Source organism: Puma concolor, chromosome A1 (genome assembly GCF_028749965.1).
Source record: "Puma concolor isolate L17-30 chromosome A1, mPumCon1.1.hap2, whole genome shotgun sequence".
Taxonomy (NCBI): domain Eukaryota; kingdom Metazoa; phylum Chordata; class Mammalia; order Carnivora; family Felidae; genus Puma; species Puma concolor.
Window position 1 is genome coordinate 9,623,550 of NC_141667.1, and position 25,589 is coordinate 9,649,138.

At 39.5% G+C, this 25,589-nt stretch overlaps 1 protein-coding gene across 5 annotated transcripts in view; it reads right to left on the reverse strand.

Annotated features, from left to right (window-relative positions):
- CTNND2 (catenin delta 2) overlaps positions 1-25,589 on the reverse strand; it is a 945,427-nt gene that overhangs the window by 911,424 nt on the left and 8,414 nt on the right. The gene's annotated exons all lie outside the window — the stretch shown is intronic.

Below are 25,589 nucleotides of genomic sequence, written 5' to 3' on the forward strand. Positions count from 1 at the left end.
AATTTATCTGTTCTTTAAAAGTATCCAATCTAGGGGCGCCTGGGTGGCGCAGTCGGTTAAGCGTCCGACTTCAGCCAGGTCACGATCTCGCGGTCCGTGAGTTCGAGCCCCGCGTCGGGCTCTGGGCTGATGGCTCAGAGCCTGGAGCCTGTTTCCGATTCTGTGTCTCCCTCTCTCTCTGCCCCTCCCCTGTTCATGCTCTGTCTCTCTCTGTCCCAAAAATAAATAAACGTTGAAAAAAAAAATTAAAAAAAAAAAGAAAAAGGAAAAAAAAAAAAATAAAAGTATCCAATCTAATAATAATAACACAAAAAAATCAAAAATGGGCACAGACTTGAATAAACATTTCGCCAAAAGAAGATAGACAAATGGCCAATAAGCACTGGAAAAGATGGTCGACATCATTAGTTATTAGGGAAATGCAAATCACAACCAAAATGAGATACAACTTCATTTGTTTTTGTTTTTTGTTTGTTTGGTTGGTTGGTTTGGTTTTCCTTTCCAATTTTCTTGAAATTCAAGTTGACATATAGCATAATATTGGTTTCAGGAGAAGTCAGTGATTCATCACATCCTCATCCCAACAAGGGCCCTCCTTAATGTGCATCACCCATTTAGCCCATCCCCCCAACCCCCCCCCCCCCGCCCCCCAGCAACCCTCAGTTTGTTCTCTAGAGTTAAGAGTCTCTTATGGTTTGTCTCCCTGGTTTTATGTCACTTTACTTTTCTTCCCCTTCCCTATGCTCATGTTTTGTGTCTTAAATTCCACATATGAGTGAAATCATATGGTATTTGTCTTTCTCTGACGGACTTATTTTACACAGCATAATATATTCTCATATCCATTAGGATGGCTATAATTTTAAAAAATGGGATATCAGTGTTGATGAGAATTATGACTCTCATGCAATGCTGATGGCAATGTAAAGTGCTATAGCTACTATGTTAAACAGTACAGCAGTTCCTCAAAATTAAAAAAAAAAATTGCCACGTGATCCACCATTTCCACTCCAAATATAAAAAAAAGAAAAGCAAACAAAAACAAAGAACCATATAACAAAATAGCCGAAAGCAGGGACACAGAAAGATACATCCATGTTCACAGCAGCATTATTCCCAACAGCCAAAAGGTGCAAAGAACACAAGTTTCCATCAAGAGATGAATGTATAAACCGAATACTGTCTCTATAAGCAATGGAATATTATTCACCTGTAAAAAGAAATGGATTTCTGATGCATGTCACAGCATGGATGATTCTGGAAATCATCATGTGAAATGAAATAAGTCAGACACAATAGGTCAAACACCATATGATTCCACTTATATGATGTATCTAGAATAAACAAATTCATAGAGACAGAAAGTTGAATAATAGTTGCCCATGCCTGGCAGGGAGAGGGAAGGAGGTGGAGTTGTTGTTTAATGGGTACATAACTTCTATCTGGAACGATGGAAAGTTCTGGAAATGGATAGTTATGATAATCATAACAACATCGTGAATACACATGATGCCACTTTATACACTTAAAAATAGTTTAAAATGTTATATATATTTTGCCATAATAAAAAAATATTTTTAAGAAGCATTTTGCCCAAGACGTGCATCAGAGACAAAGCAATCTGGGCCAAATATGGGCATATTCCCTTTTCTAAAGCCTGAACAGAGCAGCTAATCATCATCAGGGTGAAAATCTCAAGATGCTTGCACTTTAAGAACACTGGGGAGACAGACCTTGATGGGCCATGATAACCACCTGGGGAATACATGTAGGGTGATTGTAATAAGAACACTGGTCACGTTGGAATCTGTGGCACCCACCGTAACCCCTCATGGAGAGGGCTAGAGAGACAGCAGGGGGCTGCTAAGGGGACTGGGTCTACCAGAAGCCTCTTTCAATCTACAGCTTGGTTCTCATCCATGGGTGCGGCCTCCACCCCCGGAGACATTCCACAATCTCTAGAGCTATTGCTATCTGTCACAAATGGAGGGTGGGGCACTCCTGGCATCCAGCGGGTAGAGGCCAGGACTGCCGCTGAGAACCCTACAGTGCACAGGACAGTCACCACAATGGAAAGTTAGCCAGCTCACGATGACAACAGTGCCGAGGTGGAGACACCCTGCTCCACGTGAAAGCTGACCCTCGTCAGCAGTCGTTTCTCTCCGTTCAGAGCCACGGGCGCACTCCTGACCCAGCTACGCAGACAAACACACCAGAGACCCAAAGCTGCTCACCACGGAAATGGTCTGGCAAAGGTCCCTAACTTAAAAACACCTGATGATAAAAAGTTCCCTCAGCTCAATCCCTTGTAAAAAGGAAGTGCTAAAAGTGCATGAAGTGCTAAGCTTGCTTTCTAAAGGCAGAGCAAGAAAATCTGTCATCATCTCCACATCTCTGTGAGGCTCGGAGGACGTTCTTCCCGGCCTGTTGCCATCTACCCCCGCGCTGACCCAATCCAGTCATGGAGAACCAGTCCCAGGGCACGCTCCCGCAAGGACTGGCGGGAACACGGAAGTCAGTGCCAGGAGGGGAACCAAATTCAGAGTCAGGCATAGAGGCTGAACTTACTATTGACCGACTGATCAAGACAAAGCTTTGGGACATCAGTTAGTGGAAAATTAACCTTCAGGGGAGACTCACGAATGAGATTTCTATCTACATCGCTGACAATGCACTGAATGTTTGTGTCCCCCCAAAATGCATACGTTGAAACGCTATTTCTCAGTATGATGGTGTTTGAAAGTAGCGCCTTTGGACAAGTGATTAGGCCAAAACAATGGAACCCTCATGGATAAAGAAACCCCAAGAGATCTTTCTCGTCCCTTCTGCCATGTGAGGACACAGCTAAAAGATAGCCATCTATGAGCCAGGAAACTGGCTCTCATCACACGCAGGATGCACTGGCACCTTGATCTTAAACTTCCTAGCCTCCAGAACTGCGAGGCCACCCTGTCCATGGTGGTTGGTTATAGCAGCTCAAACTAAGACACCACCTCTCATGTTTATATAGCTCTTCTGTAGAAGACATCACACAGAGGCAGGCATCGCTCTGTGCCTCAGTTTCCTCATCTGCAAAATGGATAAAAATAGTACCTACCCCATAGGTTGTTAGATGGAGTCAAGGAGTTAATTACATAAATGACTCAGAATAATGCCTGGCACATCAAAAGTGCCATGTTTGTGTTAATAAAATAAAGACTGTAAATAGCGCTTAATGTTAGAGGCAGCCAACTGCACATTTTAGAGAGAAGGAATCTGAGCACCCCCCCAAAATTGAATGTGATGCCCAAGTTCCCACAGATTATTTGTAGCCAATATTAAAATGAAAATGTTGGGTAGCCAGAAACTGAACATTCAATACCACATTCAAAGTGTTCTTGCCAAGAAGAAAAAGAATACTTGAAAACTTGGCGGGGGGGGGGGGGGGAATATTTTAACATTAAAAATGTTCTTCACTTTATATTAATATTGCATGTAATTAAAAGCAGAGTTAAGTCCACAGTAATTTGAAATAATTAACTAAACTTGTCAATGTCAAACAAAGGTCTCTGAAGTTTTACAGCCAGAGAAGAGTCTTTATTCTCAACTCCACACTAAAGTGGATGTGACACAATAAAGTAATAGGACTAGACTACATTAGTCCTAGGATTGTAGTATTGGTTTCATGACTGTGACATTTATATCCAAAACCTCCAAGTAGCTCATTCCCTTTATCACTTTGAAGAGAACCTACAGAATGCATTCAACATGGCTCATTTCATGGAGTCCCTACTTTCTCTTCACTGTTTCATTTCCTCCAGAACTATCAGATTTATAACAACCTGTATTTAAAAAGAAAAAGAAAAAGATGGTGACATTATCAGAAATTTCACTGACAGTTTATCTTTCTGGTACCTTCTAGAGGCTTTACTCGTGTCTCCACATGATCTCCATGGAATATGTTGCTCCTCCTTGTGATGTTGTTAACACTGTAGTAATTTAAAATGAAGCAACTCTTCACCATTCATTTTGAGCAAAAAAGATTAGATAAAAATAAGACTCAATTATGCTAAGTAAGAATTTTCTCTGGCAAATTTCCCATTCTTTAATTAGGAAGGAGAAATGATTAAACACTTTTGGGGGAGGGTGGGTAAAGAAACAGCACGGTCTGATTTGATCATTTCTATTTCCTGCAGAAAACTATTCATTCTTACATAGTTATTCAACAGTCTCACATACCTGTCCAAAACTCCTAGGCAATAACAAAAAAAGCAAAAAGTAGCTCCAAGATGTTTACAGTGTTTAAAGCTGAGGACACTCACCATAACTATTTAAAGCTAATCAATATCATGATAACCACCCGAAATGCCCTGAATTGACACTTTAAGATGGAGACAATTACTGTACAAAGTGGCCATCTTCTCCAAACAAAATGATCCAGCAGCCAGCAGGAAGTGATCTACAGTGTGTTTGCTCCCACCACCAAGGCATAGACAAGAGATGTATCCTGGGAAGGTGGAGGCTTCCTCTCTAACCCCTATATATTTATCTTTCAAAGCAAATTGAATCACAGAAGATTTTATTGACTATCTATGAATTTCCCACTTTATCATAAAGTTCAAATCAATACAAACATGTTGCATATAAGTCACCTCTCCATTCTGAACCAATTAAGAAAGACTGGATGGAATTAGAAATTAAGCCTCTGCTTTACTGCTGGCAGAGTTGAACTGAAGGCCAAAGCCAGCCACTCCATACCTTCCAGCAACTGGGCAAGGATCTGGAACAAAGACTCCCTGTGGGACACCTGCTCAAGAAGAAGGTGAAGAGAAGGAGAACATGAGCAGTTTGACAGGAGCCTTGTGTGGAATACTTAGGATTAACATGCTGGTTCCACTCATAGATCCACCAGCAGGTGAGACCCCCCCCCCCCACTCGTAGCAAGAAGAAGTATACGTAACAGAGTCCATATGAGACCATCTACTAGTAACACCTCCACAGAGGTGTAGGAGATGGGAAAACTAACACAGACTTAAACTAATCCTTTCTTTTTAAAAGCTACTCTTTTGGAAGATTTCTAGAGAAATAATTCATTTAGATTTAAGAATATGGAAGTGTTTTACTATTTTTAATAATGTGTGTGTATTGTATATGGGGAAAAAACTATGGTAACAGTAACTGGTCTTAAATTTGATATTCAGGTAATAGTAATTAGTCTTATTTGACAGTTAGTCTTAAATTTGATAACTCGTCTGAAATTTGTTATTCAGATTGCATTGTTTTAAATTATGATGTACAGGGGCGCCTGGGTGGCGCAGTCGGTTGAGCGTCCGACTTCAGCCAGGTCACGATCTCGCGCTCCGTGAGTTCGAGCCCCGCGTCGGGCTCTGGGCTGATGGCTCAGAGCCTGGAGCCTGTTTCCGATTCTGTGTCTCCCTCTCTCTCTGCCCCTCCCCCGTTCATGCTCTGTCTCTCTCTGTCCCAAAAATAAATAAACGTTGAAAAAAAAATAAATTATGATGTACATGAAAATTATTTTATTTTCTAGATCTCATGTGTTTTTTATAAGCTATTAGATTCACTTTTACTATGCATCCAAGGTTCATACTGTTATCCATATTGGTTATTTTACATCTTCCCTTCCCTCTGCACTCTCAATTATTTTGTGACGACACAAGAGTCTTCTCTGCCCCCCCACCATTTTTAAAATTTAAATCCAAGTTAGTTAAAATATAGTGTAATAATGATTTCAGGAATAGAAGTTAGTGAATCACCGCCCATTTACCCCACCCCCCCCACCCAACACCCCACCAGCAACCCTCAGTTTTTTTCTCTGTATTTAACAGTCCCTTATGGTTTATCTCCTTCTCTGTTTTTGTCATCTTTTTGCTTCCTTTCCCCTATGTCCTTCTGTTTTGTTTTTGAAATTCCACATATGAGTGAAATCATATGGTGTTTCATAAGTCTGACTTATTTTACTTAGCATAATACACTCTAGTTCCATCCATGTTTTTGCAAATGGCAAGATTTCATTCTTTTTGATTGCCAAGTAATATTCCATTATACACACACACACACACACACACACACACACACACACACACACCACATCTTCTTTATCCATTAGTCAGTAAGTAGATATTTGGGATCTTTCCATACTTTGGCTATTGTCAATAGTACTGCTATCAACACTGGGGTGCACGTGCCCTTTTGAATCAGCATTTTTGTATCCTTTGGATAAATAACTAGCAGTGCAATTTCTGGGTAGTAGGGAAATTTTTTTTTTAATTTTTTGAGGAACCTCCATACTGTTTTCCAGAGTGGCTGTACCAATTTGCATTACCACCAGCAGTTCCAAAGGGTCCTCCCTTTCTCCACATCCTCTCCAACATCTGTTGTTTTCTGAGTTGTTAATTTTAGCCATTCTGACAGGTGTGAGGTGGTATCTCATTGTGGTTTTGATTTGTATTTTCCTGATGATGAGTGATGTTGAGCATCTTTTCATGTGTCTGTTAGCCATCTGGATGTCTTCCTTAGAAAAGTGTCTCTTCATGTCTTTTACAGATTTCTTCACTGGATTATTTGTTTTGGGGTGTTTAGTTTGATAAGTTCTTTATAGATTTTGGATACTAACCCTTTATCTGATATGTTATTTGCAAATATCTTCTCCTATTTTGTCCGTTGCCTTTTAGTTTTGCTGATTATTTACTTCACTGTGCAGAAGCTCTTTATCTTGATGTGGTGTCAATAGTTCATTTTTGCTTTTGTTTCCCTTGCCTCTGAAGACATGTCAAGTAAGAAGTTGCTGCAGCTGAGGTCAAAGAGGTTGTTTCCTGTTTTCTCCTCTAGGATTTTGATGGCTTCCTGTCTTACATTTAGGTCTTTCATCCATTTTGAGTTGATTTTTGTGGATGGTGTAAGAAAGTGGTCCAGGTTCATTCTTCTGCATGTTGCTGTCCAGTTTTCCCAGCAGCATTTGCTGAAGAGACTCCATTTTTTTCCGTTGGATATTCTTTCTTGCTTTGTCAAATATTAGTTGCCCATATGTTTGTGGGTCGATTTCTGGGTTCTCTATTCTGTTCCATTGATCTATGTGTTCTGTTTTTGTGCCAGTACCATACTGTCGTGATGATTACAGCTCTGTAATACACCTTGAAGTCTGGAATTGTGATGCCTCCACCTTTGGTTTTCTTTTTCAACATTACTTTGGCTATTCAGGATCTTTTGTGGTTCCATACAAATTTAGAATTATTTGTCTTTGCTCTGTGAAGAATGCTGGTGTTAACTTGGTAAGGACTGCATCGAATATGTAGACTGCTTTGGATACTATCAACATGTTAACAATATTTGTTCTTCCAATCCATGAGCATGGAATGTTTTTCTATTTCTTTGTGTTTTCTTCAATTTCTTTCATAAGTGATCTATAGTTTTAAGTGTATAGGTCTTTCACCTCTTTGGTTAGGTTTATTCCTAGGTATTTTATGGTTTTTGATGCAACTATAAATGGGATCAATTCCTTGATTTCTCTTTCTGCTGCCTCATTATTGACATATAAGAAATGCAACCAATTTGTGTACATTGATTTCATATCCTCTGACTTTCCTGAATTCACGTACCAATTCTAGCAGTTTTTTGGTGGAGTCTTTTGGGTTTTCCACGTAAAGATTCTTCTCTTTGCAGGGAAACATTTTTCATAGTCAATGTGTAAGAACTACATAGAAGATCACACATTTCTCATTTCATTTGACAGTGCTATTTTCTTCTAAATATAAAAAATATGCTTCTTGCATTTTCATTTTGCTGAAGATATCTGGGTCTGAAAAAGAACAACTTTAGTATTGGTTTTCCTACTTGTGGGAAAAGTATCACAAGTTTGGTTAAACTGTCATGTTTGCATACAAATATATAAATTCTCCATTTTCATGACAGCCACATGATGGCCGACACAGACTTCAAGTGCTACTAGTCAGTGGTGAATAGACTGTTGAGCACTTTTATAGACTTGCTTTAAGGAGAAATGGTGGGAAAAAACAAACTTTGCCATTTATTAACCACATACTGAAGCCCTATCCTATTTCTAAGTTAAAACAGCAACCTTTAATGATAAAATTATCTCATTCTTATGACCTCTTTGTGAAAAACTTATCATAACCTCCACACTACACAAAAACATGGTGTTAATATCAAATGTCACTGAGCCAGTAAAGTACAATAACATTTACTTTAGGGAACTAGCACCACAATCCCTCACCCAGATAACCTGTAAGTCAAAGTAAGTCTCATCATTAATTTTCAAAGGAAAGTATAACCCAGACATCTTTTAAGTTAGATTATATATATATATATATGATTAAGTAGATGCTTTCAAACAATTTTTAAAAATATATAAATGACCTAATCCCAAAGTGGTTCGCACAAGTGGAAAACAAATATTTTGAACCTCTTACACTCTTCATGGCTATATCTTTCATTTTTGTGAGTAATTTGGAAATAATTTTCCTGTAGAACCGCGAAGTTCTTACCCGTTTAGGAACAAAGGTTTCCACACTGCTAAATCATGCTGGTAGGAACCTATGTTCTACTGAGTTTCAAACACTCGATAGACACGAGTGTTAACCTATTGGTGTATCCACTTCTCTAGCTTCACAAATATCCCCTTCACCCTGAAGCCTCAATGTTCACTTGAAGTCCCACACTCACTATTAAACTCGTGCAAGGGCACTGCTTCTTATGGTTGTTACTCTGAGAATACATAACTCAATCAAAAATCTTCAGTATGTTGGCAAGGAAAAGTGCTGCCAAAGCATCTCGGCACTTCGGATGAGTGAACTGAGCAGACTCCGGATTTTACTAGAATCACCAGCACGTAGAGTTTTCAATCTGTGAACATTAGCAAGAAAGCAATCAAGATCATCAAAGCCAAATGTTGGCTCTCCATCGGGTATGATTTTACTTGCACAGCAGTCTTAAGGGAGGATATTTGATTAAAAATTCAGTAGACTAAATCTTAAGGTATATAAATTCTCCATTTCTATAACAGCCATATCATGAATGACATTATATAAAATATTTAACTTGCTGCTGCTCATACAAAGAAACATAAGATGAAACAGGCAAGAACCATTTCCTATTTCTATTCCCTTAAAAGAACAGAAAGTCTGTGTCATGTGTCTAATTACATATTTATAAATATATGGATTTATGAGTTTATAGATAGCATACATAACCTTTCAGCTTGGTAAATCAGATTGCAAATGCATTTCACAGGGAAGAATCCCATTTAAAAGTCTAAAAGGTTAACACTTAATCACAGAGCTGATATCAAATATAATCATATTCATTCAACAAACCATGTGTGCACATACACACGTGCATGTACATACACATGTATACATATTAAAATGCATATACGTATTTAAACAAAGTATAGAAAGATAATTCTGCATAGAGAGTAAAGCTGAGAAACAGTCAAAAAGCCTGATCTGGATAAAAGGTTTTATCTTAAAAACATACTGCAAATTCATATGCATTTAACAATGCTATGGATTGAACAAGTGATCAAAGCCAGCACTATTTTACTCCGCACTTTTGCCATTTTAATTGGCATCGGGTTACAAACGTTTTCTAAAGTTTATTATGATGTTTCACTGTTTGCTTTTAAAAGTAATCTGAATTGTCATTATAAATCAAGCCTGAAAGAAATATGCTGTATTTGAGATGCTGATACTTAACCCAGAAAACTTGCTGAAATCTGTCTATACCACGAGCACTTTTTGCAGACCTACAACAAACAATCCTAAAATTTGTATGGAACCACCAAAGACACCAAATAGCCAAAGCAACACTGAAAAACAGAAACAAAACTGGCAATTCCAGATTTCAAGCTATATTACAGAGCTGTAGTCATCAAGGCAGTATGGTACCGGCACAAAAACAGACACACAGATTGTAGTTTTTGATAGTTTACCTTCAGATTCCTTTGGGATGTGTATATAAACAATCATATTATCTGCAAATAATTTTTAAATGTTTCCTCCTTTTTTCGCATCCCTTGCTTCTTTTGTCTTGTCTTATTGTGACATCTGAGGGCTGACAAGTGGTGGGGCAAATAGTATTGTTTTTTATTAAAATGATACTATAAAACTAGGATTTCAGTATTATTTAGGTTAAGAGTATTCTCCAATTCTTAGTTTACCACGAATTATTAATTATGACCTACTATTGAAATGTATCAGTTTTGAAACACTGACTGAAATCATCACTGGTCTCTCCTCCATCTGTTAATGTTGGCAATTACAGTAGTTGCTGGCTGGTGCCTCCCTTGTGCCCTCAGATCCAGCCCTCCACCTTCCTGACTCGTCCAGCATCATGAGGTTACCCTGCAGGCAGTGTTCTGTGCATAAGTAACAGCACGCTTCCAGCTGAGTTTAGCCACTGGGAGGCCCTGATGCGAGGCTGGATGCAAGGAAGAGAGCAGGAGACAGAACATCACTCTCCCTTCCTTTTGTCAAGCAGCCTCTCAGAGCTACCGCATCCCCTTCGTGGCTCTATGTCCCACTGGATGGTCCTCTCCTTCTGGGAAATCCAGGCATAGGATACTGGTGGCACTGCCTCTTCCTATCTCTCAGGGTCATTGTTTCTCAGTCTCAGTACTACTGACATTTGGGGGCCAGACAATTCTTTGTTAGAGGGGGCTGTCCTGTGCACGTAGAATCCCTGGCCTCTATACACTAGATACCGCCAGCACCTCCCACCCAGTGATGACCATCAAAATGTCTCCAAAGATTGCAAAGTGTCCTCTGGTGGAGGAGAGGGACCACACAGGCCCTGGTTGAAAAACACTGATCTAGGGGCACCTGGGTGACGCAGTCAGTGAAGCATCTGACTTCAGCTCAGGTCATGATCTCATGGCTCGTGAGTTAGAGCCCCGCATAGGGCTCTGTGCTGGCAGTGAGGAGCTTTCTTGGAATTGGGATTCTGTCTGTCTGTCTGTCTGTCTGTCTCTCTCTGCCCTCTCCCCCTTCTTCTCTCTCTCTGTCTCTGTCTCTCTCTCAAAATAAATAAATAAACTTAAAAGAACAACAACAAACACTGCTCTAGGCTAATGGGAGTCATGCTTTGAGGCAAGTCTGTGAGTTACTTCCCTGACTCCTTGTTTGACTTCTCAGCTTTTCTCTCAACTATGTAACCAATCTCCTATATTAAATCCTCTCTGTTGTAAATACTGAAGTGGTCTGTGACCGATAAAACGTATTCCTATTACTAAATCATACTTAGGAATGACTGTAGTATGATCTTTGTAATAGTTGTCTTTTAACTGCTTTCTTTCATTTTACTCCATCTCCTTTTTTTTCCCTAATATCTTAACATGAACACTTAGCTAATTCATTATCAATTATTCTTCTTTTCCAATATATGCATTAAATGCTAAAAGTTGGTTTCTATGTACTACACTAGATACACTCTTCAAATTTTGCTATTTTGTTTTAATTGGCATTCAGTTAATTTTCTAAAATTTAATTATTATGTCTCAAAAGTTAACTTTGCAAAATAATTTTGAATGATCATTATAAACTGAGAATCTAAGAAATAAACCATCTTTAATTTGTAAAAGAAGCAGATTTCAAAAGATAAGGAAATAGTTTTTAAACCAGATCACCAATATTTGAATATGTTTGTAGATCATCTCCAATATTTAAAGGATCTATTATTGAGAAGCTCTTGCTTCGTATCAAGCCCCAATCCACAGCTGGAAAATGAGAGGTTTAGGGGGAAAATCCTCATTTTCAATAATAATAATTATGATCTTCATCATTTGTCATCATATTCTCTTTTGAGAGTATCACTGATCTTTGAGACAAAGATATAATAAGAGAATCAAATGAGAAGGACTAACACTATTGCATTTGGGGAAATGCGCTATATAGTAAAAGGCAAGAAAAAATACAGTTTCAAATTAAAGACATCAAATTGGAATAAAACTACATATAAATCCACCTAATATCTAAAAATATGTAAGCACCAAAGAGTAGCATGCAAACTTGAGACCTTCTGTGCAGTGGAATCAAATAAATGAATCCTGCATATAAGAAAAGAAACACAGAAGAAAATTATCTTCTATTCATGCTCTTTTTTTTAAAACTGTTTTATAGAATAGCTTAACAATGTTACACACACACACACACACACACACACACACACACACACACACAGGGGCATACACAAAGGAACTGAAATTTTGGAAGTAATAAGAGACTCTCAAAAATGTGATTCCATTCTTTCTGAATTGTTTTTCATTTTATACCTGAAAAACTACATCAGTGTGTACTAACAAACATGGTGTAACAGAGTTATAAAAAAAACTATTATAAATATTACATATTTTCCTCAGGTCTGTTCCCTAAAGAATTTCTTCTCTGTCTTCTTTGCTCTCTCTCCTTACCAGTATGTGTATTTCTTGTAAAAGGTTGCTCACTTGTCTCTGGGATGAGATCCCCAGAGAAAAGGTCAGGTCCAAATAGGGCAGGATTCATTGCAACCCAAGAAACAGAAGGAATTTGTACTTCTGTTTACCTCCCACCTTCAGGAGAGATCAATGCTTAGAGAAGAAAGCAGAAGCAAATGTTTGTCATTGTTCAACCATCCAGATCTCAAATAGTACAATTCCATCAGAAAACTCCTCTAATGCTTGTACACCTGCAAAAGTGACAACTTATGGCCAAACCCTGAACTGAAGCTTGTAGCCTTGAGATCCAGTGACCAGGAAATTCAGTGTCTACATCTAAATTATATTAAGAGCCAATGGAGTCTGCTGCTTGTGACCAGCTACACAGCACTGACACTCCCTTGGTCCTCCCCAAATTTCCTCAGACCCCAAAGGAGAACACTGGCCCACGGGAGCAGGAAGCCAGTGGATGCAGGAGCACACTTCTGCAAGGCGTGAGCGGAGATGGGGGCCCCCGGGAGTTTCGCCACAAGCCTGGATGTCTCAAATTAATAACATTTTTCGGTCCTGTCTCTGCAATTACACTGGAAGCTTTTTCCAGGGCTCTTCAAGGCCTCCTCTCTCTTTGATTGCCTCTGCCAGCTCCAGCCACCCGGCACCGAGGAGCTGCCCGCCCAGTAGCCTGTGGTTTCCATGGAGACAGTGTCGCATGGAAGGGAGCGCAAGAAGGATGCCAAGGGGAGCAGCAGAACCTGACCCAAGCATCACCGACCCCTGGGGTCCTCGGGACAGACGCATAAGCAAGGACAGGAGGGCCAGGGAGAAATGACAGGGAGTCAGTATAGAACAGAAAACAAATGGATATGACAAAGAGAGACATTTAAAACTGGCAAGTGTCTCTGGATACGATGCACTGTTTCCACCAAAATAAAATGTAAAAATCAGGTCTTCAAGTTTATTTTTAAAAAACTGTGTGTGTGTGTGTGTGTGTGTGTGTGTGTGTGTGTGTGTGTGTGTATACAGGAAAAGTTTTATCTGCCTTCTCTTAACATCTGGGAACAGTATTTCTAGACAAGTTAATTTTCATGGAAATACTGAAAAACAGCAAGACTACTTTGGAGTGTGCTACCATTTCATTTGAGCACATTATCATAATATTTATTCCCAATCATGATTCACGCCCTATTCTGTGCCATCAATGAGACTTTGACATTTACTTTTTTCACATTTTTATACAAAATCCTCAGTTTTTATTTTATGTAAAGAATTCCAAAGCAATATTTGTTTTACCAATAAAAGCTGTAGGCTCACAAATAACTCCTACAGTGAAAGTATTTCTAAGCTGTCCAACTCTCATTCAAAGGCTCCACCAACATTTGTGTCCATGCTGTATTTAGGGCTGTTCACCAGTGTCCAGATTCTCCCCACCCAGGGTATATGGTAGGACTGGCTTCCCTCACCATTTAAGGTTGAGCATGGCCACACAACTCACTCTACCTGATGATACAGGACTGAGTGACAGATGACTCAATTTTCCACTCCCCTTTCCCTACTTCAATGATCATGGAAAAATTCACTAAGAAGCCAGATCCATTAGCCAGGGGCCCGGGGTGCCTAGGATGATCCAAGCCTCCATTCCCACCTTTCACCAACCATGCTGAAGATGTACCAACTTTTACTCTTTTAAGCTGTTGAAATTTGGGTGCCATTTGTTAAACTAACTTAACTGAGCTTATCCTAATGAATACACAATCTCCTCATTCAATCATAAAAATTTTAATATATCAGGGGCACCTGGGTGGCTCAGTCGGTTCAGCATCTGACTTCGGCTCTGGTCACGATCTCGCTGTTCGTGAGTTCTAGCCCCACGTCAGGCTCTGTGCTGACAGCTTGGGGCCTGGAGCCTGCTTGTGAATCTGTGTCTCCCTCTCTCTCTGCCCCTCCCCTATTCACTCTCTCTCTCTCTCTCTCTCAAAAATCAACATTAAAAATTTTTTTTTTTAATTTTAATATATTATACTCCTTTGTCTGAGGTGTCCACAGGATCATCACAGATTGTCTCTTCAAAGTCACGGTCTGGCAAGTTAGCAGATGATTGCTATAAAAGGCGAAAATATGAAATACTCCACAGTAAATGAAAAACAAAAGCTCTGTAAGAGTCCACTTTGGGCCGAGGTTAAGACTAAAAGGTTTGGCATAAGAAAGTGGCATTTAAGATAGTGATGTTGAAGAATTAATAAACCCAAAAGAAAGTCTCTTATTACAAGGAAAGTGTTGGAGTCTTAAACATACACTAAAGGCTCAACAACTATTGTAATTATTATTGTTAATATTATTAAAGCAACAGAATTTCAGATCTTATCATGTCCATAAGATTCTACATGGGGACATCCAGTTAAATCTGAACTACAGAAAAACAATTTTTTAGCATAAGTGTGCCCCACGCAACATTTACGGGACATACTGACACTGGGGGAAAAAAAAAAAAACAAGCAAAACTATTGATTATCTGCAATTCGTACTTTACTAGGGATCCTGTATTTTCATTGCTAAATCTGGTAACTCTAACTCTAGGTACATCCTGGGGGCTGTGCAGGTTGCCTAAGAAGGCCAGAGACAAGGCATCAAAGTTTTCAGTAAGACAAATGATAAAATGAAAACTAACTATATTTGTTTCTGGTTTTGTAAACGGGAAGAGGAAAAGAGTCCTATTAAAATATTTGTTAAAATATTTTCATTTGGGGCCGCGTGGGTGGCTCAGTCAGTTAAGCATCCAACATTTGATGGCAGCTCAGGTCTTGATCTCAGGATCGTGAGTTCAAGCCCCACATTGGGCTCCATGCTAGGAGTGGAGCCTACTCAAAAAATATGTATGTATATATTTTGTTTGTTAAAATATTTTCAAAACAAAAGATGACAATGTCCTTTGCTTCTATAAAAGCCACTACACAAAATACATTAAGGGAGATATTTTGCCACTTATGAGTTATCCATATCTAATGACTGTAAACATCAAACAAAAATTTTCTTTTTCATTATTTTTTCTATAATTTTAAGAAATTCTGTCCTTTCTCTCACCTTAACCATAAATCCACAACATAGATGATAAAAAATATTTTATGCTGATTTAGTATTTAACAAGTAGCTAATAAATCAATTTGAATAACAATTTAAAAATATTAGGACAACATCCAAGCCTATTAAAATGAGACAGAAACATCCTTTCCTTTACTGAAATCCTTTAGCAGGCATTTTAAAAACTTACAGTGTTAAAAATTAGATATAAAAGATAAATAACTTTATGTTTTAGGACCATTTTAGGTTTACAGAAAAATTGCAAACACGGTAGACAGAATTCCCATATACTCTGCACCCAACTTCCCCTATTATAAACACCTTACATTGGTATACTTGTTACGATTAATGAACCAGTTTTGACACATTATTATTAACTAAAGTCCATACTTCATTCAGATTTACTTAGTTTTTTCTTAATGTCCTTTTACTATTCTAGGATCCCATCCAGGACACTATAGCACTTTAAGTCTTAATGTCTACTTGGGCTCCTCTTGGCTCTAACCATGTCTCAGGTTGTTCTTGTTTTTGAGGACCTTGAAAGTTCTAAGGAATACTGAACTAGATATTTTGTACAATGTCCCTCATTTGGGACTGGCCTGATGTTTTTCTCATGACTGGACGAGGCCTATAGGTTTCAGGGAGGAAGCCACAAAAGTCACGTGCCATTTTCAACCCATCAGATCAAGGCTTTAAGCTGGACTTTTTTAAATAATAATTTTTTTTAAATTTTTTTTTTCAACGTTTATTTATTTTTGGGACAGAGAGAGACAGAGCATGAACGGGGGAGGGGCAGAGAGAGAGGGAGACACAGAATCGGAAACAGGCTCCAGGCTCCGAGCCATCAGCCCAGAGCCCGACACGGGGCTCGAACTCACGGACCGTGAGATCGTGACCTGGTTGAAGTCGGATGCTTAACCGACTGCGCCACCCAGGCGCCCCTAAACAATAATTTTTATAAATTGCTTACTTGTGTTCTTGGAAACTAAAGTATATTTTAATGTCCTCAATTTAGTATTACCAGCATATCCAGTTTGAAGTAAACGTTTGGACAAGACTGAGGAGCTTCAATTGTATAAATCAATGGCATTTTTATACGACTTCGAACATCATTTAGAATGACCGTATGACATTTTAAAGTGCAAGAACCAAAAATCATTGAAACTTAGAAAAGAGTCTCATGAAAATATGAGAACATTAATTTATTTTGTCCTTTAAATAAATAAATAAATCCTATGTAGCTTAAAAACCAAAATTACAAGCTTATAGCTAGGCTAAACACACACACACACACACACACACACACACACCCCAGTAAAATCATTGATGAAGATAAGAGTAAGTATCTAGGGCAGAAAGTGACAGCCTGCATCCCACTCCCTGGGGCCAAACATACCAGCTGACAGTTCCTTAAATTTCTCCGGGATTAAAGTTAATTCTTTCCAGTCCTGCCAACCTTAATCCAATCAGTGGTTTCCCCCATGAGCCACAAGTTGGCACATCTCCCTCAGTACTCATAAACACAAGAGAATTTGAATCCCTTATTTGTTATTAACCGACTAAATGGTGAACTGAAGAGGAAAAAAGTATAGATGTTATTTTGCAATTATTAATTAACTCCTCGATTAACGAGATCAATGATTTGGCTTCAATTGCCATTTTTGTAGGTCAAAGAAAGTTGCATGTCAGCAATTTCACATGGATCTACCTAATACTCTCAATGATATAGCAATGTAGGCCTGCATTTCCCAGGATGACTTAAGTAAAAACCTTCTCAAGACATGTACTGCCCTTGGTAAACAATCAGGTGAGGGCCCCACTTCTCTCTGAATAAGGCTCCATGCCAAAAGCTGAAACTATTAGCATGCTGAATGTCAACAGGTAAACACTGCAAGGAGCCTGCTACCTTGGGCTGAGCTCCTGAGGTGACCAGCATCTAGACAAGGTCACAGATGACACCTTCCTTTCCTGTTACAAACTCCCAAACTGCTCTCCATGACTAACCTGTCAATTATTTTAAGACATCATCTACAGAGAAATTCATAAGCTAAAGGTGCAGAAATATGTAGCCAAGACAACAGGAAACAATTTAATCCATACTTTTGCTTGAGTGGGTAGCAATAACTTTAAACTTAAAAAAAAAAAAAAGAAAAGAAAACCACCCTAAAATACTCCTGTTACTTAAAAGGAACTTCCTCAACCTAATGACACTAATTCAATAACTTCAATCAAATTTGCTATGTGGAGGTTTTGTTTTTCAAAGACAAATAATCTGACTAAAAGCATAGCTAATTTAAATAGAAAGGGGATTTTGTGACAGCAGAGTCCTAACATGAGACATGAAAGTGTGTAAAAGCAAATACTTATTTTTCTGTTAATATTAACTCCAAGTTGTAGACATTTCCTGTATGAGAGGAAATAGAAGCAAATATGCAATTATGAAAATATCACCTTGAAGTCACATAAATTGGCTTGTGATATTTTAATATGTAGCAGTTAAAAAAATCCACATCCCTGAAACATTGCCATTTATTCTTTATTAAACAAGTCACAAAATTATCAACATATATCATTCAAGGGCTTATGCCAAGAGTAACATTTAGATAAGGCTGTAGTAATTCAAAATAATTTACTTTTCTTTCAGTTGACAATATTCCAAATCATAGACAGTATCTTCAATTTAAATATAACAGGGAATATTAAATAAATTCACCTTATGAAAATAAATCTACTTCTGATAATCCTATATGATCATTTTTCCCATTTTTGCCTACATTCATCAATACTTTAAGATAATGTCTTGACAAAAGAATATCCTGGAAGTTATCATCTAAATCAACATTTCCATATTTCATACTCCACTGCTTTAAGATGATGAATACTGTTCCATGAAAAAGTAAACTTTGTACAGTTCTATTTTTTTGTTCTAAAAGTAAGTTTAATGTCCTCCTGCAGCAAAATTCCTGGCATATTTATATCCTATTTACTATGAGCTAATCTGCCTTTGAAAAACAGCCTACCATACTTGAGGATGCCAGGAAATCATATGACAGCTGACCTGTTAGGCAAAAGCATTATATTAGATCCACACATGGAAACGCATCAGCTCTTACTAACTAATCATCGTACTGGTCTCTGACATTCATTCAGTGATAGATGATCTGTCTTCTATCTTGTCTTCCATTTCAACATACATCTGTGATATGATTCAATGATTACTGCGTATTAAAAATTTATCCTACATAAGATCGCTACTCGAAGCCAGGCAGACATTAATCCTTGCAAGTTCCTCCTGCTACTACATCAGTATAGGATGAATTTTAAAGTCTTTTTTTTTAAGTTTATTTATTTTGAGATAGAGAGAGAGAGCACAAGCAGGTGAGGGACAGAGAGAAGGAGAGACAGAATCCCGTGCCATCAGCACACATCTGGACACGGGGCTCAGACCCACAAACCACGACATCATGACCTGAGCCAAGATCAAGAGTTGGACACTTTACCAACTGAGCCACCCAGGTGCCCAAATTTTAAAGTCTTTTTAATGACCAACCTTCCAAAAGGTTGTATTCAAATGGGAGAAGACGTGAAAATAAACTTGCAAACCAATAAACAAAGGAGATGCTTTCCAATTCTCTTACATGTCGTAAGAAAATAAAATGGTAAGTGTTAGATGAGACACCAGGAGAGGATCAGCTTTAGGGAAATGAGTAGGGGAGACAGAGAGGTGGCCAAATTGGCTGGACTGCAGCCTAATAAACCACTGGGAGAAGATGTAGGTGAGACAAGACAGGAAGAAGTTGAACCTTTTTCTTGGCATCATTGTGAGGCTTCTAAACAAAGGCAAGATATGAGAAGACTTAAAAGGAGACGTCCGGCTACTGTGGAGGGAAACTTCAAGGAAGCACAGGAAAGGCTGGGGGGGGGGGGGGGGGGCGGGCAGCTTGCTACACAAATCTTGGTAAGAAGTGACAGGAGCTTGGATCCGCATCTTTAAGAGTAAAGGTGGTAAGAGATGGAAGGGTCAACCAAGACGAGGAGCATCCATGTAATTTTTAAAAATATTAATAAAAAACTTTGGAATCGCATATGTTAATAAATATAAAAATGTGTATCTAGGGGGCGCCTGGGTGGCTCAGGTTTAAGCATCTGACTCTTGATTTTGGCTCAGGTCACGATCTCAAGGTTCATGAGTCTGAGCCCTGCGTTGGGCTCTGTGCTGATGGCGCGGAGCCTGCGTGGGATTCTCTCTCTCCCTCTCTCTCTCTCTCAAAGTAAATACACAAACTTTATTTGTTTTACATTTTTTACCATTCATTCATTTTTGACAGAGTGAGAGCAGGGGAGGGGCAGAGAGAGAGGGAGACACAGAATCCAAAGCAGGCTCCAGGCTCTGAGTTGTCAGCTGTCAGCTGTCCCTGACGTAGGGCTCAAACCCACACACCACGAGATCGTGACATGAGCCGAAGTGAGAGGCTTAACCGACTGAGCCACCCAGGCGTCCCTAAACAAACTTAAAAAAAAAGAAAAGAAATGTATGTCTAGGAATTCTACCTAGCAAATTGTTCTGTGTGTCACATTCTATAATTTAGAAATCAAAGCCAAAGACTTAAAGTGAACTAAAAAATAATTAAAAATACCTTGAGTAATGACCCAGATTATCAATCAGTGATTCTCATTCATTTAGGGATCAATTCAATATCAAACACCCCAAATCTGCCATCAGATGTGGGCCTTCCTGGGCATCGAGACCTTGCTATGCTCTCTGTCACGGATAGAAAGCTTGTATCCCCACAAAACGTGTATATCGAAGCCTTACTTTAATGTGATGGTATTTACAGTTGGGGCTTTGGAGATAATTAGGGCTAGATTAGGTTATGAGCTGAGGTCCTCATAAAGGGATAAAGGATCTTATAAGAAGAGGAAGAGAGAAAGATACATGAACCAAGGAAATGCCATGTGAAGGCACAGAAAGATGGCCGTCATCTACAAGCCAGGAAGAGAGCTCTCACCAGGAACCGAATCAGCAGGCACCTCGAACTCAGACTCTCCAGCCTCCAGAACTGTGAGAAATACATGTCTGTTGATGACGCCCCCCAGTCCACAGTATTTTGTTATGGCAGCCTGAGCTAAGACTATCTGGTAAAATGTTTTCATTTAGTGAAGTCCTTCCACCACCACAAAAGACAAGCCCCTGGACATTTTCCTGAACTTCTGCAGCTGAGGGAAACCTGATGTGTCCTTACCTTTGGGTTTAGTAATATTTATGCCACCCAGCATCTACTCAGCGCTACAGAGCTGCCTACAGACCCACTGTCAAAATGTTCTACTGTCTTCTTCTGGTGAGCCACACACACCAGCTTCACAAATTCTGACATCACAGTATTCTCTATAATCGCGTACATCTGCATATCACAACACGTGACCTCTCACCCTGCATCTATACTTTCTAGCCTAATATGCACGTGCAGCCTAGCTTCTGAATGTGACGATGGCAAACATTTCCACGTGCCTCCAGAGTCACCGCAAAGCGTTGGGCACCACACGCATACACCAGGACGACCCACCTGCCTTCACTGTCCTTCTCAGTGCCTTACAATGGATGTGGAAGCAGCCCTACCTCGTCTCAAATGCCTAATGATACCTGTCTTCAAAGATGCATGAGTAGCAAACACACAGGTAACAAAGCTCTACTTACATGAAAATTATGAAGCAGAAAATCTGAAATTACTCCTACGGTACACAGGCAGCATCTTAATGTAAGTCACGGGCATACATATTGAAAACTAATAAGGTGCAACAAACAGGAAACAGAATTATCCCTCAAAGTCCACAAAGCAATTCGTTCGAAAAAGTAAGAAGAAAAAGCAAGGACACCCAACGCCTCTGTGTAAGCATAAAGGACAGTGAGAGAAACTGAAAATAACTCAAAGTTCAAAAGCAGCTTCGTTGGGTCAGAGCTAAAAACAAACAAACAAAAAACTCATCTGGCCACCAAATCCTGAATCCATTACATCTCAATTAGCTCCAATGAGAACTGACTGCAAGGAACAGCATGTATATTCAAACTCAGACGTAGTACCACCCAAGCAGCTTCTGAGAATAAGCAAAAATGACAAAACCTACTACTGGTTCAAAAATCTGTTACATTGTGTTCAAAATTCTCAGCCTCGCGTTCAAAAGTTGAAACACAGGGGAGCACTTTGCCGGGACGAACAAGCCACACAAGCCAAAGGAGTAACTTTGCTTGTATTTCCTCCCACACCCTGTTCAGCTGAGACAGCACTGTATCAGGTTATCACCCCGCTCTCCCACTTGCCAACCTGGAGAGAATACAACCACTGGTATAAAATGTGTACTTTGACAAGCCGCCGGGAAGCCACATAAAACTCGGATTATTACACTGTGCAAATGCAAAGCATTTATGCTTCATACGGAAAGATCGCGAGTCCTGGGAGCAATTATATAACACGTTTTCACAAACCTGGCACTCAGAAGGCAGGGAAGGATTTCAGAGAAGTGACAGGAAATAAGGTGTGCTCGGGGATGGCATGCTCAGCTTGAAGTCCAAGTCTGAAGAGGACAGAGATACAGTCACTTTTCAACTAGAGAAAAAGGCTAAACCACCGGGGGGGGGGGGGGGGGGGGGGGGTGCGGGCGGCAGGTTACCCGACCCTGGAGCAGCAGGTCATTTGCTGCTCTGTTTAACGTGTACGTATGTCACTTGCTACTCTGTACAACATATAAGTATAACATATCATATCGCTTCTTCCAACCTTATACTTGGCCAGGTGTGTTGACTGAATGGATTAGTCCACGAACAACTGACCAGCCCATCGAAAAACATTCTGTTACCAAAAACTAGTTGAAGCTTCCTGCTCCCTCTCACTTCTTTTTTATTTTTAAATTTTTTTTTCAACGTTTATTTATTTTTGGGACAGAGAGAGACAGAGCATGAACGGGGGAGGGGCAGAGAGAGAGGGAGACACAGAATCGGAAACAGGCTCCAGGCTCTGAGCCATCGGCCCAGAGCCCGACGCGGGGCTCGAACTCCCGGACCGCGAGATCGTGACCTGGCTGAAGTCGGACGCTTAACCGACTGCGCCACCCAGGCGCCCCATCCCTCTCACTTCTTAAAACGTCCACAGTTCTTCTCAGGTGTTACTAACCCTCCACCCCTCTATCAGAAGCCACCAGAACATAGTCTTCTGTCTCCACAGTCTGTATTTGCAGATGAAGGAGGGATATCACCCAAGGGTCAGGTTCCCCGAGCTGTCCCCTTGCCCCATATCCTCTTACACCCTGTTTCTTTCTGGGGTTCACATGGACAAGCTAAGAGCGCACCATGAACCTCTCAACTGCTACAGCCAGAAGCACCGGATCACTGTACAATTCATCACACAACCTACCCAAAGCTAAATTAAAAAAAACAAAAACAAAAAACAGAACCGTCTCTGAAACTGCTAGGAGCACAAGCAAAACCATGATTGACTAGCATCTCCCCTTGAGTACCTAAACCTTTACTACTAAGTAACATACTCACTGAAGGGATATAAACTTCCCTTCTTTACTTCCTTCAAGTTTTGAGACCAGGGAACAAATTAAAGTTTCGTCGTCGTCGTCGTTGTTGTTGTTGTTGTTGTTGTTGTTGTTGTTTTCATAAGTTTACACACGATTTCTTCCTATTGGCAACCTACAGTTAGAGTGATAAGAATCCTCTGAAATGCTGTTGAAAGGATTTAAGGAAATATGCTCAAAAAAAAGAAAAATGGAAGCCAGCTTCAGTTCACACCTCTAAAACTGTCCTGATAAAGCCTTCCAGGCGCCAGACTCAGCAGCCCACCAGGAGAGAAAATAATATTCTGGGGACATTTCTACAGACTTCAATCCCTGAGGAACAATAGGGCTTCATTTTCACTCCTCCTCTTTTAAGCAGGACATATCTGTGCAGAGAGAAAAAAAAAATAGAACTTTTTTTTTGAGCCAATTTGGCGTGACATAATTTTTGAAGTGGTATAAAGAAACAACAGGAATTATTTCCAGTGGTGGATAAAGGAGAATTCTTCCTCTAAGTGAGGTCTAAGCTTGGAATGTCACAGCATCTTGACAACCATTAGGGGACTGACCATTTCATAACCATGTTCATAATGGAGGTCAGAGATTTAGTTTTACAGACAAGAAAATCTTTTGGTCCGGTCCAATTCATCAACAAAACAAAACAAAACAAAACAAATCAAAAACCCTGAAGCAGATCAAAAATTTCAGGGAATGTATTTTATACTTAAATGCTTATTATGATAGCATTTCCGGAAGCATTTTCACATTTATTATAATATCACATTCACAAAAATACTGTAAGTGTTGACCCTAATAAGCGAATGAGAAAATAGTCTCAGATGCAAGGTCAGAAGACAGAACAAAAATGATTTCATGATTTGGATCCCAAATTCAGAATCCTAATTCAGCGTTCCCTCCAGAATTCCAGTGCCCAAAATGCACTGAAAGAAACCAAACAGACCCTAGTTGATGAACCAGTTTTGACAATGAAAACAAATGTATGTATAGTGCACGATGATTAACACATAGTGTTTACTATGTGCCGATTATTATCCAAAGATTTGAGAATCAATGATAAAAAGACAGATTACCGGTGTGCAGTGGGGGTGGAAAGAAGCAAGGTCCTATGTGACCAGAGAGAAAGGTGCATGTACTAAAAGGTACACATATGATTTGATAGGGAAATATACATATGGATCTATATTATCCGTGAAATAGAAAATCATATATTTGCCTAAGAATGTCACCCTTACTCTTCCGAAAGAACTTGAAACACTATTTCAGCGAGGCCACAGTGGGGATGACAACAGCACACACACAGGCCTTCCACCTGTGAGCCCCAGACCGTGGCAAACACCTGGCCCGTCATACACAGGTCCCTAAGCCTGTGCAGGTGCCTAATTATGCTTCCTGTGGAGCAAGCAAAAGGCAGAATTAGAGAAAAAGATGTGTCATCTTTATTATTTAACAGTTGAGGGGCGCCTGCGTGGCTCAGTCAGTGAAGCATCTGACTCTTGATTTCAGCTAAGGTCATGATCTCCCAGTTCATGAGTTCGAGCCCCGCATCAGGCTCTGCACTGACAATGGGGAGCCCGCTTGGGATTCTCTCTCTCCTTCTCTCTCTGCCCCTACCCTGCTCATGCTCTCTCTCTCTCTCTCTCTCTCTCTCTCTCTCTCAAAATAAACAAATCAGCTTAAAAAATTTTTTAATAAAAAAAGGAAGAGTAGAAATAACTAAGGTGTTTGAGATTCACAAATATACTAGCCTCTCTGCTATGTATGTGAGGTCCATAGTCTCTTAATCTGCCTTCACAACAGCCTGAAGACACAGGAGTTACCTGCCCTCTATCAACAGTGGCACTCAGTAATAACTTACCACTTGCTAATAGAAAAATGGAACAGTTGAGATATGAACTCAGTCAAGTCAGAATACAACTATTAAATACTCCCTCCACCATTTGCTCCATTACCATATTTACTACTGGGACAAAGAAAATCAGGGAAGGTACAATGCTCCCTTAAAGAGGGACTCCCTCCCCACAGGAAAAAGGAATACATTTAACTACAAGCTTTAGAATTATGCTTTAAAAATAAGAATAAAATGGTTAATAAATTGATAAAACCTGGCAAAAGTAATATAACTACTATAGACAAATAATATAAAACAATGAGAAATGAGGCAGATAAACCAACTCAGAAATGCGCAAAACATACAAAAAGACAATTTACAAAAGAATTAGGACAGCGTCATCAACTTATGTAATATTTAACCTCAGCCATAGTCACAGAGAGGCAAATTAAATCACAGGAAAAACACAATTTTCCTCCTAATTGGAATTTGTTTTTGCTTTTTTTTTTTAATTAAAATACCCAGTTGTTGAAATCATGGAGAAATTGGCACACTCCTGCCTCGCTGAAGGAAATGTAAATTATATAACCTTTCTGGAGGACAAATTGACAACATCTATCAACAGCCTTGAAAACATCCAGTTCTAGGAAGTAATCTACAGAAAATAGCCTGATGAAAACTATGTAG